Source organism: Narcine bancroftii, chromosome 2 (assembly GCF_036971445.1).
Source record: "Narcine bancroftii isolate sNarBan1 chromosome 2, sNarBan1.hap1, whole genome shotgun sequence".
In the NCBI taxonomy this organism is placed as follows: domain Eukaryota; kingdom Metazoa; phylum Chordata; class Chondrichthyes; order Torpediniformes; family Narcinidae; genus Narcine; species Narcine bancroftii.
In genome coordinates this window covers 345718630-345735106 of record NC_091470.1, presented here as the reverse complement: position 1 = coordinate 345735106, position 16477 = coordinate 345718630, and the positions used below count along the sequence as shown (strand labels likewise).

The window sequence follows — 16477 nt, the reverse complement described above, 5'->3', positions numbered from 1 at the left end:
GTGTATGTCAAGTGGATGCCAATTCCCAGATCATCCCCATCACTCCCACTTTGCCATTGATCTGTGTATGTCAAGTGGATGCCAATTCCCAGATCATCCCCATCACTCCCACTTTGCCATTGATCTGTGTATGTCAAGTGGATGCCAATTCCCAGATCATCCCCTTCACTCCCACTTTGCCATTGATCTGTGTATGTCAAGTGGATGCCAATTCCCAGATCATCCCCATCACTCCCACTTTGCCATTGATCTGTGTATGTCAAGTGGATGCCAATTCCCAGATCATCCCCTTCACTCCCACTTTGCCATTGATCTGTGTATGTCAAGTGGATGCCAATTCCCAGATCATCCCCATCACTCCCACTTTGCCATTGATCTGTATGTCAAGTGGATGCCAATTCCCAGATCATCCCCATCACTCCCACTTTGCCATTGATCTGTGTATGTCAAGTGGATGCCAATTCCCAGATCATCCCCATCACTCCCACTTTGCCATTGATCTGTGTATGTCAAGTGGATGCCAATTCCCAGATCATCCCCATCACTCCCACTTTGCCATTGATCTGTGTATGTCAAGTGGATGCCAATTCCCAGATCATCCCCATCACTCCCACTTTGCCATTGATCTGTGTATGTCAAGTGGATGCCAATTCCCAGATCATCCCCTTCACTCCCACTTTGCCATTGATCTGTGTATGTCAAGTGGATGCCAATTCCCAGATCATCCCCATCACTCCCACTTTGCCATTAATCTGTGTATGTCAAGTGGATGCCAATTCCCAGATCATCCCCATCACTCCCACTTTGCCATTGATCTGTGTATGTCAAGTGGATGCCAATTTCCAGATCATCCCCTTCACTCCCACTTTGCCATTGATCTGTGTATGTCAAGTGGATGCCAATTCCCAGATCATCCCCTTCACTCCCACTTTGCCATTGATCTGTGTATGTCAAGTGGATGCCAATTCCCAGATCATCCCCTTCACTCCCACTTTGCCATTGATCTGTGTATGTCAAGTGGATGCCAATTCCCAGATCATCCCCTTCACTCCCACTTTGCCATTGATCTGTGTATGTCAAGTGGATGCCAATTCCCAGATCATCCCCTTCACTCCCACTTTGCCATTGATCTGTGTATGTCAAGTGGATGCCAATTCCCAGATCATCCCCTTCACTCCCACTTTGCCATTGATCTGTGTATGTCAAGTGGATGCCAATTCCCAGATCATCCCCATCACTCCCACTTTGCCATTGATCTGTGTATGTCAAGTGGATGCCAATTCCCAGATCATCCCCATCACTCCCACTTTGCCATTGATCTGTGTATGTCAAGTGGATGCCAATTCCCAGATCATCCCCATCACTCCCACTTTGCCATTGATCTGTGTATGTCAAGTGGATGCCAATTCCCAGATCATCCCCATCACTCCCACTTTGCCATTGATCTGTGTATGTCAAGTGGATGCCAATTCCCAGATCATCCCCTTCACTCCCACTTTGCCATTGATCTGTGTATGTCAAGTGGATGCCAATTCCCAGATCATCCCCATCACTCCCACTTTGCCATTGATCTGTGTATGTCAAGTGGATGCCAATTCCCAGATCATCCCCATCACTCCCACTTTGCCATTGATCTGTGTATGTCAAGTGGATGCCAATTTCCAGATCATCCCCTTCACTCCCACTTTGCCATTGATCTGTGTATGTCAAGTGGATGCCAATTCCCAGATCATCCCCTTCACTCCCACTTTGCCATTGATCTGTATATGTCAAGTGGATGCCAATTCCCAGATCATCCCCTTCACTCCCACTTTGCCATTGATCTGTGTATGTCAAGTGGATGCCAATTCCCAGATCATCCCCTTCACTCCCACTTTGCCATTGATCTGTGTATGTCAAGTGGATGCCAATTCCCAGATCATCCCCTTCACTCCCACTTTGCCATTGATCTGTGTATGTCAAGTGGATGCCAATTCCCAGATCATCCCCTTCACTCCCACTTTGCCATTGATCTGTGTATGTCAAGTGGATGCCAATTCCCAGATCATCCCCTTCACTCCCACTTTGCCATTGATCTGTGTATGTCAAGTGGATGCCAATTCCCAGATCATCCCCTTCACTCCCACTTTGCCATTGATCTGTGTATGTCAAGTGGATGCCAATTCCCAGATCATCCCCATCACTCCCACTTTGCCATTGATCTGTGTATGTCAAGTGGATGCCAATTCCCAGATCATCCCCATCACTCCCACTTTGCCATTGATCTGTGTATGTCAAGTGGATGCCAATTCCCAGATCATCCCCTTCACTCCCACTTTGCCATTGATCTGTGTATGTCAAGTGGATGCCAATTCCCAGATCATCCCCTTCACTCCCACTTTGCCATTGATCTGTGTATGTCAAGTGGATGCCAATTCCCAGATCATCCCCATCACTCCCACTTTGCCATTGATCTGTGTATGTCAAGTGGATGCCAATTCCCAGATCATCCCCATCACTCCCACTTTGCCATTGATCTGTGTATGTCAAGTGGATGCCAATTCCCAGATCATCCCCATCACTCCCACTTTGCCATTGATCTGTGTATGTCAAGTGGATGCCAATTCCCAGATCATCCCCATCACTCCCACTTTGCCATTGATCTGTGTATGTCAAGTGGATGCCAATTCCCAGATCATCCCCTTCACTCCCACTTTGCCATTGATCTGTGTATGTCAAGTGGATGCCAATTCCCAGATCATCCCCATCACTCCCACTTTGCCATTGATCTGTGTATGTCAAGTGGATGCCAATTCCCAGATCATCCCCTTCACTCCCACTTTGCCATTGATCTGTGTATGTCAAGTGGATGCCAATTCCCAGATCATCCCCATCACTCCCACTTTGCCATTGATCTGTGTATGTCAAGTGGATGCCAATTCCCAGATCATCCCCATCACTCCCACTTTGCCATTGATCTGTGTATGTCAAGTGGATGCCAATTCCCAGATCATCCCCATCACTCCCACTTTGCCATTGATCTGTGTATGTCAAGTGGATGCCAATTCCCAGATCATCCCCATCACTCCCACTTTGCCATTGATCTGTGTATGTCAAGTGGATGCCAATTCCCAGATCATCCCCATCACTCCCACTTTGCCATTGATCTGTGTATGTCAAGTGGATGCCAATTCCCAGATCATCCCCTTCACTCCCACTTTGCCATTGATCTGTGTATGTCAAGTGGATGCCAATTCCCAGATCATCCCCATCACTCCCACTTTGCCATTAATCTGTGTATGTCAAGTGGATGCCAATTCCCAGATCATCCCCATCACTCCCACTTTGCCATTGATCTGTGTATGTCAAGTGGATGCCAATTTCCAGATCATCCCCTTCACTCCCACTTTGCCATTGATCTGTGTATGTCAAGTGGATGCCAATTCCCAGATCATCCCCTTCACTCCCACTTTGCCATTGATCTGTGTATGTCAAGTGGATGCCAATTCCCAGATCATCCCCTTCACTCCCACTTTGCCATTGATCTGTGTATGTCAAGTGGATGCCAATTCCCAGATCATCCCCTTCACTCCCACTTTGCCATTGATCTGTGTATGTCAAGTGGATGCCAATTCCCAGATCATCCCCTTCACTCCCACTTTGCCATTGATCTGTGTATGTCAAGTGGATGCCAATTCCCAGATCATCCCCTTCACTCCCACTTTGCCATTGATCTGTGTATGTCAAGTGGATGCCAATTCCCAGATCATCCCCATCACTCCCACTTTGCCATTGATCTGTGTATGTCAAGTGGATGCCAATTCCCAGATCATCCCCATCACTCCCACTTTGCCATTGATCTGTGTATGTCAAGTGGATGCCAATTCCCAGATCATCCCCATCACTCCCACTTTGCCATTGATCTGTGTATGTCAAGTGGATGCCAATTCCCAGATCATCCCCATCACTCCCACTTTGCCATTGATCTGTGTATGTCAAGTGGATGCCAATTCCCAGATCATCCCCTTCACTCCCACTTTGCCATTGATCTGTGTATGTCAAGTGGATGCCAATTCCCAGATCATCCCCATCACTCCCACTTTGCCATTGATCTGTGTATGTCAAGTGGATGCCAATTCCCAGATCATCCCCATCACTCCCACTTTGCCATTGATCTGTGTATGTCAAGTGGATGCCAATTTCCAGATCATCCCCTTCACTCCCACTTTGCCATTGATCTGTGTATGTCAAGTGGATGCCAATTCCCAGATCATCCCCTTCACTCCCACTTTGCCATTGATCTGTATATGTCAAGTGGATGCCAATTCCCAGATCATCCCCTTCACTCCCACTTTGCCATTGATCTGTGTATGTCAAGTGGATGCCAATTCCCAGATCATCCCCTTCACTCCCACTTTGCCATTGATCTGTGTATGTCAAGTGGATGCCAATTCCCAGATCATCCCCTTCACTCCCACTTTGCCATTGATCTGTGTATGTCAAGTGGATGCCAATTCCCAGATCATCCCCTTCACTCCCACTTTGCCATTGATCTGTGTATGTCAAGTGGATGCCAATTCCCAGATCATCCCCTTCACTCCCACTTTGCCATTGATCTGTGTATGTCAAGTGGATGCCAATTCCCAGATCATCCCCATCACTCCCACTTTGCCATTGATCTGTGTATGTCAAGTGGATGCCAATTCCCAGATCATCCCCTTCACTCCCACTTTGCCATTGATCTGTGTATGTCAAGTGGATGCCAATTCCCAGATCATCCCCTTCACTCCCACTTTGCCATTGATCTGTGTATGTCAAGTGGATGCCAATTCCCAGATCATCCCCTTCACTCCCACTTTGCCATTGATCTGTGTATGTCAAGTGGATGCCAATTCCCAGATCATCCCCATCACTCCCACTTTGCCATTGATCTGTGTATGTCAAGTGGATGCCAATTCCCAGATCATCCCCTTCACTCCCACTTTGCCACTGATTTTCCCTTCACCTATTCTTCACTCACATGTCCATCAACTCCCCCACTGGTCCTCCTGTCACCCACCTACACTTGGGATAATCAAAAGGTGCTCAATAACCTTTCATCAACATGATAGACAAATAAATGTTCATTGACTCTTAAAGAAGATAAGGATGCATGGAGATGGGGGTGGTGTATTAGGATGGATAAAGGATTGGTTCAACGCTAAAGAACAGAGTGTTGGTGTACAAGGGTGTTTCTCTGATTGGCAATCAGTGGTGCGCAGAGTGCCGCAGGGGTCGGTGCTGGAGCTGAAACTGTTCAGGATGTGTATTAACCATCTGGAAGAGGGGACAGAGCGTAGGGTATCTAAGCTTGCTGATGACACTAAATTGAGTGGAAAAGCAAATTATGCAGAGGACATGGAGAGGTTACAGAGAGATCTAAAGAGGTTAAGTGGGTAGGCAAGGGACTGGCCGATGAAGTGCAATGTTGGCAAATGGGAGGTTATCCACTTTGGAGGGAAAAATGGAGATAAGAATATTATTTAAATGGCAAATGATTGCAGTATACTGCCATGCAGAAGGACTTGGGAGAGCTTGTGCATGAACTGCAAAAGCGTGGTTTTCAGCAGAACGTGACTATCAAGAAGGCAAATGGAATGTTGGCCTTTATTGCTAGAGGGTGTGGTGATCCTTGGTATTGCATGCTTGCATATAGAACGTAGTTGCTCACTGGTATGGAGGGCCGGCACTATAGGCTGACTAGGGGGAAGTAGCCCCCTTGCTTTCATATAAGTGCTCCTGTCCACTGATCTCAGCTCTGATTGGGACTAGTCTCGTATGTGACTAACACTGCCATGTTCTTGCTAATAAAAGCCATTGTTATCTGCATAACTCCTGTTTCATGATTTATTGACTGCGGTTCAATTTTATTAGCAAAGTTCATTTTGAGACGGCTTCAAAAGCAGTGCCCGATCTGAAAACAGAGTCGGGGTATGAAGAAAATGGAGCAGTCAGAGGAGCACGAGCTTGTCGACTGGAGGCTCCTCCACCTCTGCTCCCTCCTCTGGAGGCTGCAGCCTTGGCACATGTTCAAGCTCCACACCCAGGGCAGCCTCCTGCACCACCAGAACAGATTTCTGTGCCCAGACGATGAGCAGAAGCTACTCCTACTTTTGTCCCAGACAGGTACCGAGGCCTTCATACGGAGAAGGGACAAAGAGACTTATTCATCTGCTGTCGTGACTCTGAGAGAGAAATATGTGGGCCAGCAGAATGGAGTGCATGCCAGACAGTTGCTGGCTACACACAAGCAACAGCCAGGGGAGTTGATCTGGGGAGAGCGTGCGTAAGGAGAGTGGAGTCTGCAGAAGAATTTGTTGATATACTGATCCTGGACTCATTGGTGTCTGGAATGAAATCAAACCATGTGAGACAGTGGCTGCTAGAGACAGGTGAGATGGATTTAAATCAAGCTATAAGAATCGCCAAGTGTCTAAGCCTTGTGCTTAGGAGGGGGTTATCTACTCGTCTGAACTGGCTGTTAAATCATGGCCATGTGCCCCTACTCTACTTGATACTCTGCCGAACCGCCCAAATGGCCAGATTCAAGATTTGGCCATTGACCTTGTCGTGACTGTGGCTCCACAAAACCACATTATCATCCAGTTCATTGATATAAATGACAAACCACAGTGGTCCCAACTCCAATCCCTGAGGCACACCACTAGTCACAGACCTCCAGTTTGAGAAGCAATTATCCACCACTACTCTCTGGCTTCTCCTGTCCAGCCATTGTCAAATCCATTTCACTACTTCACCATGAAAACCTAGTGCCTAAATGTTCCTGACTAATCTCCCATGTAGGACCTTGTCAAAGGCCTTACTAAAGTCCATGTAGACTACATCCGCAGCTTTCCTGGTATCTTCCTCGAAAAGCTCTATAAGATAGGTTAAACATGACCTGCCATAGACAAAGCCATGTAGACTATATGTAATGAGTCTTTGGCTATCCAAATACTTGTATATCCAATCTCTTAGAACACCTTCCAATAATTTTCCTACTCCTGACATTGGGCTTACCTGACAGGACTTCCTCAGTTCAATGGATTGAACGGTGATCAAGGATTCAGATGAGGATCTGAATAATTCCACCAGGGCTGTCACAGACTTCATCAAAACAGCTGTGGATGAGTGTGCCCCCACCAAATCATTCAGAATTTCCCCCAACCAGAAGCCCTGGGTGAACAATAAAATCCGGAGCCTGCTGAGAGGCAGATCATAGGCCTTTAAGTCTGGAGATCCAGATCGCTATAGAAGGAACAGGTATGACCTGCAGAAAGCCATCTCCCAGGCAAAGTAGAGTTTCCGGATGAAAATGGAATCCACGAGATATGCCTGACAGCTGTGGCAGGGCCTAAATGTCATACCCTGCTATAAAACCAAATCTGGTGCAGTAGGAGATAGCAAAGCTTCATTCCCTGACAAACTCACTGCCTTCTATGTCTGATTTGTCCACAAGAACAAGAGTGAACCATCACTATGCACCCCCATGTCCCCAATTATCTTCTCCAGTCAATATCCAAGGATGTTGTGCAGCTGCCTTCAGGAGAGTGAATCCAACTTACCAACATATTCATGGATATTTTCAACATCTCACTTTGGCAGAGCATTGTAGCCACTTGTTTCAAACAGGCATCAACTGTACCGCTGCCCAAGAAGACTGCGGTAATCTACCTAAATGACTATTGGCTAGTGCCACTCACATCATTGGTGATGAAGTTTTTGAAAGGCTGGTGTTGAAGCCGATCAGAGCAACATGGATCCATTTCAATTTGCTTAATGTAGCAACAGGTCTAAAGAGGATGCTATCTCACTGGCTCCACACAAAGCCCTGGAACATCTGTGCATTCATTAGGATGTTCATTAACGACTACAGTTCAGCATTTAACACCATCATCTGCTCAAAACTGATCAGCAAACTCCAAGACCTGAGACTCAACAACACACTGTGCAATTGAATCCTTGATTTCCTCACCTGCAGACCACAATCAGTGAGGAGTGGGAAGAACATCTCTCCACAATTTCCTTCCGTACCAAAGCATAACAGGGCTGCATTCTTAGCCCCCTTCTCTACTCGCTTTACACCTATGACTGTGTGGCTTGAAATGATAGGAACATCGTCTACAAATTTTCTGACGATACCACAGTAGTGATTTGTATAAAAAAGGTCAATGAGTCAGCATACAGGAGGAGATTTGAAAACTTGTCTGAATGGTGCACCAACTACAACCAAATTCAATGTCACCAAAACCAAGGAGCTGATTGTTGGCTTCAGGAAGGAAAAAAATCAAAGGTGTATGATCCAGTGATCATTGGGGGATGAACGGTGGAGAAGGTTAACAAATTTAAGTTCCATCTCGGAGGATCATTCCTGGAGCCTACCTGCTAATGGCATCATGAAGAAAACACATCCGTGCCTCTACTTCTTCAGGAGTTTTCAGAGGTTTGGTATGACATCAGAAACCCTGGCAAATTTCTACAGATGTTTAGTGGAAATTGCACTGACTGGCTGCATCACGGTCTGGTATGAGGACACCAAGCGTAAAGCCCTGCAAAAGGTAGTAGACACAGCCCAGGACATTATAGGCAAAGCCCTCCCACTATCAAGAGCCTCTATAGGGAACACTGCCATCAGAGAGCAGCAGCAAGCATCAAAGAACCACACCACCCAGCACATGCTGTATTTTTCACTGCTACCATTAGGAAAGAGGTCGAGGTGTCACAAGACTCACATCTTCAGGTTCAGGAACAACTGCTACCCCTCCACCATCAGACTCATCGACAATAAACTTACTCTGGGACTTATTTAAGGACTCTTTCACTTTATATTATTTATTTTTCTTTCCAGCTCTGTATTGCATAGTTATTTGTTTACATTTCTTTATTTATTTACTTGTACTTATTGTGTACAGGGTTTTTTTTTTGCCCTACCAATGTGGTAATTCTGCCTGGCCCGCAAGAAAAGAATCTTAGGGATGTATGTGATGTCATGTATGTACTCTTGACAATAAATCTGAAATCTAAACAAATAAATAAATGTAAACAAGTGACTGTGCAATACAAAGAGAAATAAATCAATAAAGTGCAAAGTAAGAGTCCTCAAATGAGTCCTTGATTGAAGTTGTCATTGAGGAGTCTGATGGTAGAGAGATAGCAGCTGTTCCTAAACCTGATGGTGAGTCTTGTGGCACCTATACCTCTCTTCCAATGGTAGCAGTGAGAACAAAGCTTGTGCTATGTGATGTGGATCCTTGATGATTGCTGCTACAGTCCGTCAACAACGTACCCTGTCAATATTCTCGATGGTGGGGAGGGTTTTGACCGTGATATGCCTTTTGTAGGGCTTTATGCTCAGCAGTATCTCCATATCTCAATAAATGTTTGCACTACATAATCCGAATGCTATTCACCAGTCACTCTGAGCTGGCAGCTACTAAATCTGTGAATATTTAGAGTGAGAGATGGCGTCAACTGGACTCCTTTGTTCTGCACAGCATTGAACTACTGTCATATAGGCAAATAAAAACATATTACATCACACTCTTGAGCTAGCTTTCTGATGTGAAAGAGAGTTTGGGATGTCTGAAGTGAGACATCCAAAGCAGTCTTTTGCCTTACATTTATATATTGTCCAATATATCGAGGTACGTCGAGGTACTCGAGATGGCAGAGGTCGACAGCATCGAGTCCACGCTGCTGAAGATCCAGCTGCGCTGGATGGGTCACGTCTCCAGAATGGAGGACCATCGCCTTCCCAAGATCGTATTATATGGCGAGCTCTCCACTGGCCACCGTGACAGAGGTGCACCAAAGAAAAGGTACAAGGACTGCCTAAAGAAATCTCTTGGTGCCTGCCACATTGACCACCGCCAGTGGGCTGATAACGCCTCAAACCGTGCATCTTGGCGCCTCACAGTTTGGCGGGCAGCAGCCTCCTTTGAAGAAGACCGCAGAGCCCACCTCACTGACAAAAGGCAAAGGAGGAAAAACCCAACACCCAACCCCAACCAACCAATTTTCCCTTGCAACCGCTGCAATCGTGTCTGCCTGTCCCGCATCGGACTGGTCAGCCACAAACGAGCCTGCAGCTGACGTGGACTTTTTACCCCCTCCATAAATCTTCGTCCGCGAAGCCAAGCCAAAGAAAGAGATATATTGTCCAATTAATGTGAAACAAGAAAGTCTTCAGATACCTGGGTCAAGTGCAAAAATGTTGTGCATTGGTCCAATTAATCTTCTGGACAATTGTGAGATTTGATGAGGTGAAATTTAGTGATGGCTTTTGCAGTGAAGAAAATGGATCTGTGGCTATGGGACAAAGACCATCAGCATGCAGGAGGTTCAATTACATCTTAAGCTCTTCCTGTTTTATACAAAACGTCTGGAAATTAGATAGAAAGAGATGCTTCAGCAAAAGCCCGTTGATTTTGCAAGCAAAATTATGTCTAAATAGGAAAGGGAGATCCAACTTTCACATGTGATGACAAAAAGTTCCAACAGTCTCTGAGTAGGCAGCACAGTGGTATTACAGATAGTGATACGGCCACATGGCTCCAGTGACCCTGTTAGTGTTATTCCTTACCAACAGAACAACCAGCCCTCTGCTTGCCTGCTTACCTTTCTATACACTGTGTATCTTTGAACATTCAGCTCCCAATGACATCTATTCTATGAACACAATTCTGTGACGGACACAACATCATACCTATCCATCTGTAGCTGTAATGCAAGGTCATCCACTTTATTCCTTATGCTGCAAGCATTTAAATAAAAAACCTTCAGCCCTGTATTTATTACTTTATTTGACTTTGTGTCCCTGTTGCATTGGAATTCATCCAATGGCTGCAATAGTGTCATAAGAAATAGGAGCAGGAGGAGGCCATCCGGCCCATTGAGCCTGCTCCACCATTCAATAAGATCTTGGCTGATCTGACAATTGACTCAAGTCCACCTACCTGCCTTTTCCCCATATATTTTAATTCCTTTTTTTTAATGTAAGAAAAAACTATCTGACTGAATCTTAAATGTGTTTAATGATGTAGCCACAACTGATTCTCTGGGAAGCGAATTCTACAGACTCACTACTCTCTGGGAAAAGAGTTTTTCCTCATCTCTGTCTTAAATCTACTCCCCTGAATCTTGAGGCTGTGTGTGCCCTCATTCTGGTTTCACCTACCAGTGAAAATAATTTTCCTGCCTCTATCTTATCCATCCCTTTCCAATTTTTTATATGTTTCTATAATATCTGCTCTCATTCTTCTGAATTCAAGTGAGTATAGGCGATTTAATCTCTCTTCATAGGCCAACCCCCTCATCTCCTGGGTCATCCTGGTAAAACCCCTCTGGACTGCCTCCAAGGCCAGTATATCCTTCCTCAAGTATGGGGACTAGAACTGCACACAGTACGCCAGGTTCGACCTCACCAGTACCTTGTACAGTTGCAGCATGACCTCCCTGCTCTTGAATTCAATTTCTCTTGAAGACCAACATTCCATTTGGCTCCTTAATTACTGTTGTACCAACAACCTAACATTTTGCGATTCATGCAAAAGCACTCCCAAGTCCTTCTGCACTACAGCATGCTGCAGTTTTTCATCATTTAAATAATAGTCTGCTCACCTATTTTTCCCTACCAATTAGTAGCATTGTACTCCATCTTCCAAGCCTTTGCCCACTCACCTAACTTAACTATATCCTTCTGCAGCCTCTCCACATCCTGTGTACAATTTGTTTTTCCATTCAATTTAATATCATCTGCAAACCTGGATACACTACACTCTGTCCCCTCATCCAATGAAAATGGTGAACAGCTATAGGCCCAGCACCGATCTATGCAGCACCCCACTTACCACTGTCCCAAAACACCCATTTATCCAAACTCTCTGTCTTCTGTTAGTTAACCAATCTTCAATCCATGCCAATATAATTCCCTGACTCCATTCATCTGTTTCTCATTGATAAGTCTCTTGTGTGGAACCTTATCAAATGCCTTCTGGTAATCCAAATATACAACATCAACCTGTTCCCCTCTGTCTACCACACCCATTATATCCTCAAAGAACTCCAGCAAGTTTGTTAAACAACACCTGCCATTTCTGAATCCATGCTGTGTCTGCCTGATGGAACCCCTTCATTCTAAATGTCTCGTATTTCATCCTTAATGATAGCTTCAAACATTTTCCCGACTACAGACTTTAAGATAACTGGCCAATAGTTACTAGTCTTCTACCTACATCCCTTTTTAAAAAGTGCCATGACATTTTCTGTCTTCCAATCTGCCGGGACCTGACCAGAATCCATAGAATTTTGGTAAATGACAACCAACGCATCGACTATAATTCCCGCCATTTCCCTCAGTACCCTGGGATGCATCCCATCAGAACCAGAGGATTTGTCCACTTTCAATCCCATTAGTTTGCTCATCACTACCTCTCTTGCTACAATTATTTTATTGAGGCCCTCCCCTCTCTCCATACAAGTTAAATGGACTTAATTCCAAATACTCAAATAAGTGCTTTTCGATGTATGAAAGAAATAAGGACTTCTTTTTTGCATTCAGTGTGGTCTAGTGAAAAAGTGCAAAGGTTTTGGAATGAACTGAGTTTATTATTGGGACAAATTCTGAAGATAAAGACACAAAAGGATCCAAGAATATTTTTACTTGGGGATATCTATAAAAAAAGATACAAAATTGAAAATGGATAAATATCACAAAAGGTTTTTAAGTATTGCAATAACAACTGTGAAAAAATGTTTAGCGATACCATGGAAAGATGATAAGGAACTGTTACTAAGTAGATGGTATAATGAGATGCAAAATCATATACCGTTGGGAAAAAATTATGTAGAGTTTAAGGAATCGAGTTGAAAATTTTTCTATTATTTGCAAGCCATACATGGATTTTATGAATAATTTTCCATCCGTCTCTTCTACCTTATCCACTCCTCTTAATCAGAAATTGTAATAATAAGGAATAACTGTATATGCTAGTATTGTTGTATATTAAATAATAGGTGTCTCCTTCTTTCCCTTCTTTTTCTTACTTTTGGGAGGGATGGGGGTTGGGGAGAAAAATTATAAAAGTTTTATTTTGAATCATTAGTATAGATATTTGATTAATGTTTTATTCATTGATTTATTTTAGTAATGATACAAATACTTGGGATTAACAGGGAGTCAGCAGGAAGTGAGCCAGGCCAATGGAGGGGCCTTGTTGAGAGAACCACAAGAGCCACAGAGGAGCAATAACAAAGAAACAGCCAATCTGACACTTGATCAGCCAGCACCGGTGAAATAATGCTCAATAACTGAACTTTCACTAATAATGAAAACCAAAAAAAATACTGTTGATGTTGGAAATCTGAAATAAATGCAGAAAAAATTGGATGTACTCAGTGGGTCAACAAGTTAGCTGGCACTTTTACTGTGTATCTGGCATTTTCAAGATTCATGTCCACAGAAACACAAAAAAAGTTTGACGAAGGAAGCAATGAAGGGTGAGAGATGCCATAATAGTGGTACATAAGATTATGAGGCATTCAGATACCATCTTTTCTCCTGGGGAAACACTAGCAAATATCAGAGGACATCTGTTTTAAATAAATGGAGGAGAGTTTTGGGGAGATGTCAGTGGTCATTGTTTTTACACAGAGAGTGGTGGGTGCCTGGAAGGCATTACATGGGTGGTGGTGGAGACTGTTACAAAAGGGATATTCAAAAGACACTCAGATAGGCCACATGGGAGTCAGAAAAATAAGGGGTTGTGGGTGTGAGGAAGGGAAAGATTAAATTGTGTGGAGTAGCTTTAAATAGGTTGGCACAATACAGTGGGCTGAAGGGCCAATACTCTACATTATATGTTCTTTCCTTTAGCCCCTTTTCCACTGCCACCCAGTCCCAGGAATTAACTAGGTAGTTACAGGGACAGGGTCCAAACGCGGGTGTAAAATGATGACATTTCATGGCAGGGATTAACCAGGAAGCCATTGGAGCCCAAAGCCTTTTGGGAGGTCTGCTTGCCATCACACCTCCATGAATCCTGGAACTCAATCCTGGTCAAGTGCATTGGACAAGATTGACCTGAAAATGTTTGATCCAATTTCACAATGAACACATTTCATCCAAAAATTGTTGTCAACATGATCATCTAAAGGTACATATGTCTGATAATGCCACATCTGAAAAAAATGGACATTGTGCAATCCAATTTCTAGGCAGAACGTTCACATGAAATCAATAGTCATAGAACAGTCAGCACTTGATCTTCTGACATATAATCAGGTTCTCTGTTGGCAGAATCTAACACATTCCCTTAACATTGAACTTTAAATGCTGACAAAGTTGGAGAAAAAGGGAAGAATGGTAGTTACATATATACTAAGTGTCAACCTCCTTTGAAGAAGACCGCAGAGCCCACCTCACTGTCAAAAGACAAAGGAGGAAAAACCCAACACCTAACCCCAACCAACCAATTTTTCCTTGCAACCGCTGCAACCGTGTCTGCCTGTCCCGCATCGGACTTGTCAGCCACAAACGAGCCTGCAGCTGACGTGGACTTTACCCCTCCATAAATCTTCGTCCGCGAAGCCAAGCCAAAGAAAGAAGAAGTGTCAAACTATTTTTGTTGCTATATTTTGTTATCCAGACAATGATGAACAAGGTTCTTGTTTATAAATTGGAACCTGATGTTAAGCAAACCTGAAAAGGGAAAAATTAGCTGAAAAAAAATTCTTTGCATTCAGCTATTGATTGTGTCAAACAAAAGTGGGAGTTAATTGAGTGGGAACTGTGGCAGAGAAAAGGAAGGATTGCCTGATTGAAAATGTATTTATAGTGACAGCATTGATTGAGAACCACTTGTCCTATTTTCTTATTTGTCTTCTGGATGGTCATATTACTGGAAAAGTCGGCATTCTTCAATGTTTGTTCTTCGACTTAATGGGCTGTTGGATCTTTTCAGAAAGCACTAATGAACATTCAAAATCTTGCTGAATATCTGTTGTAAAAACAGGATCTGGTGATATTTGCAGAGAGAGGGAAACGGTTTTAACATTTGAAGTTGATTAGCTCTGATGAGCTAGTCAAACTAACAGCTTTAAATCTTCAGCTTCCATTGAGGGATTGGAATTAATTTCTCTGGACCATTAATACACTCATCTGAATAACTAGTTCAGGAAATTAACAATTCATGCGGCCTTACCCCAATGGAGAGAAGGCTAAATTATAACATTAAAAGCAATGATAATAACAAAAACAATATAAGAAACCAAAGAATATTGGAATATTGGAAATGGGCATATTCAAGAGAAAAGGAAATTTGCAGATTTAAATGTTTAACCTACAATCTTTTAAAGGCTGAATGTGGTCACAATTGTAAATTGTAGAGTTGATAATGCTCTTAACAGTTGCTAAATTTTGATTTAGATGTATTGTGAGGAATATTGGATAGAGCAGTACCTGCTCAAGTACAACAACTGACAGAATGTGAGCTATGTTTCCACAGAGGCCTAAATGTTTGAGCAAACAAAGTGTTGATGGAATACCAATGTGCAGCAATTCCTGCTGGAGTCAGGAACAGAAATAACTTCGGAAGAATTGAGGAGCATCTTCAAGCCATAGCTGTGGACTCTTGCAAATTTCTCCTGGTGTACCATGGAGAACTTTCCATCTGGTTACACCACTGGACGTGCCAATACAGAGGACAGGAAAGGACTAGAGAGAGTTGTGAACTCTGCCATGAGCATCACTCCATCCAGGATATTTACAAAAGGTGGTGTCTTAAGAAAGCAGCCTCTATCATCAAGGTCCCTCACCATCCAGGTCATGCCTGCTTCAATTAGGAAGGAGGTACAGGAGGCTGAAGATGAATACCTGATGGTACAAAGCAGCTCCTCCCCTTCTGCCATCAGATTTCTGAATTAGCAATGAACCATGGAGCCAACCTCACTTTGTGCTAATTAATTTTTAAAACTGCAATTTATTACAATATTTGCACCTATGATGCTGGTGCAAAGCAACAAATTTAGTGCCATGGTACGGACAATAAGTTCTGATTCTGAACCAGTAAAAGTATTGTCCTCCACAGATCAAAAAAGGTGTGTAACATCCTGAGGAATGGATTGCATCTTTTCAATGGGCCCAGAACAGCATTATTAATATAAATCAGAATAAGACACCATTGATTTTTCCACAGAAAATCATTTGATTGTATTAACGTTCAGGTAATCCGTTGCTATCACTTTAAAACAATGCAGATTTAATGCCAGAATTACTGGAAACACACAGCATTCTTTCATCTGAAGGAGGGCTTTGAGAACATTATACCCGCCACATAAACATTCCACCTTACCAATTACTATTGCCCCAGCTCTTACTGTTGCATGCAATCAAACTGGGACAATAGTATACCTCTTGATTTCCCAGTAGCACCATTAGCTGAGGACAAATGTTAGTTCATCT

The 16477-nt window shown here is 43.6% G+C and overlaps 1 long non-coding RNA gene across 1 annotated transcript in view; it reads left to right on the top strand.

The window, feature by feature from the left end:
- The window catches only part of LOC138752808 (uncharacterized), a 31876-nt gene extending 18488 nt beyond the window's left edge, over window positions 1-13388 (top strand). Inside the window, exon 3 of the long non-coding RNA XR_011350959.1 lies at window positions 13192-13388. This is a non-coding gene — a long non-coding RNA (uncharacterized lncRNA). The remainder of the gene's footprint in view (window positions 1-13191) is intronic.
- The last annotated feature ends 3089 nt before the right edge of the window (window positions 13389-16477 follow it).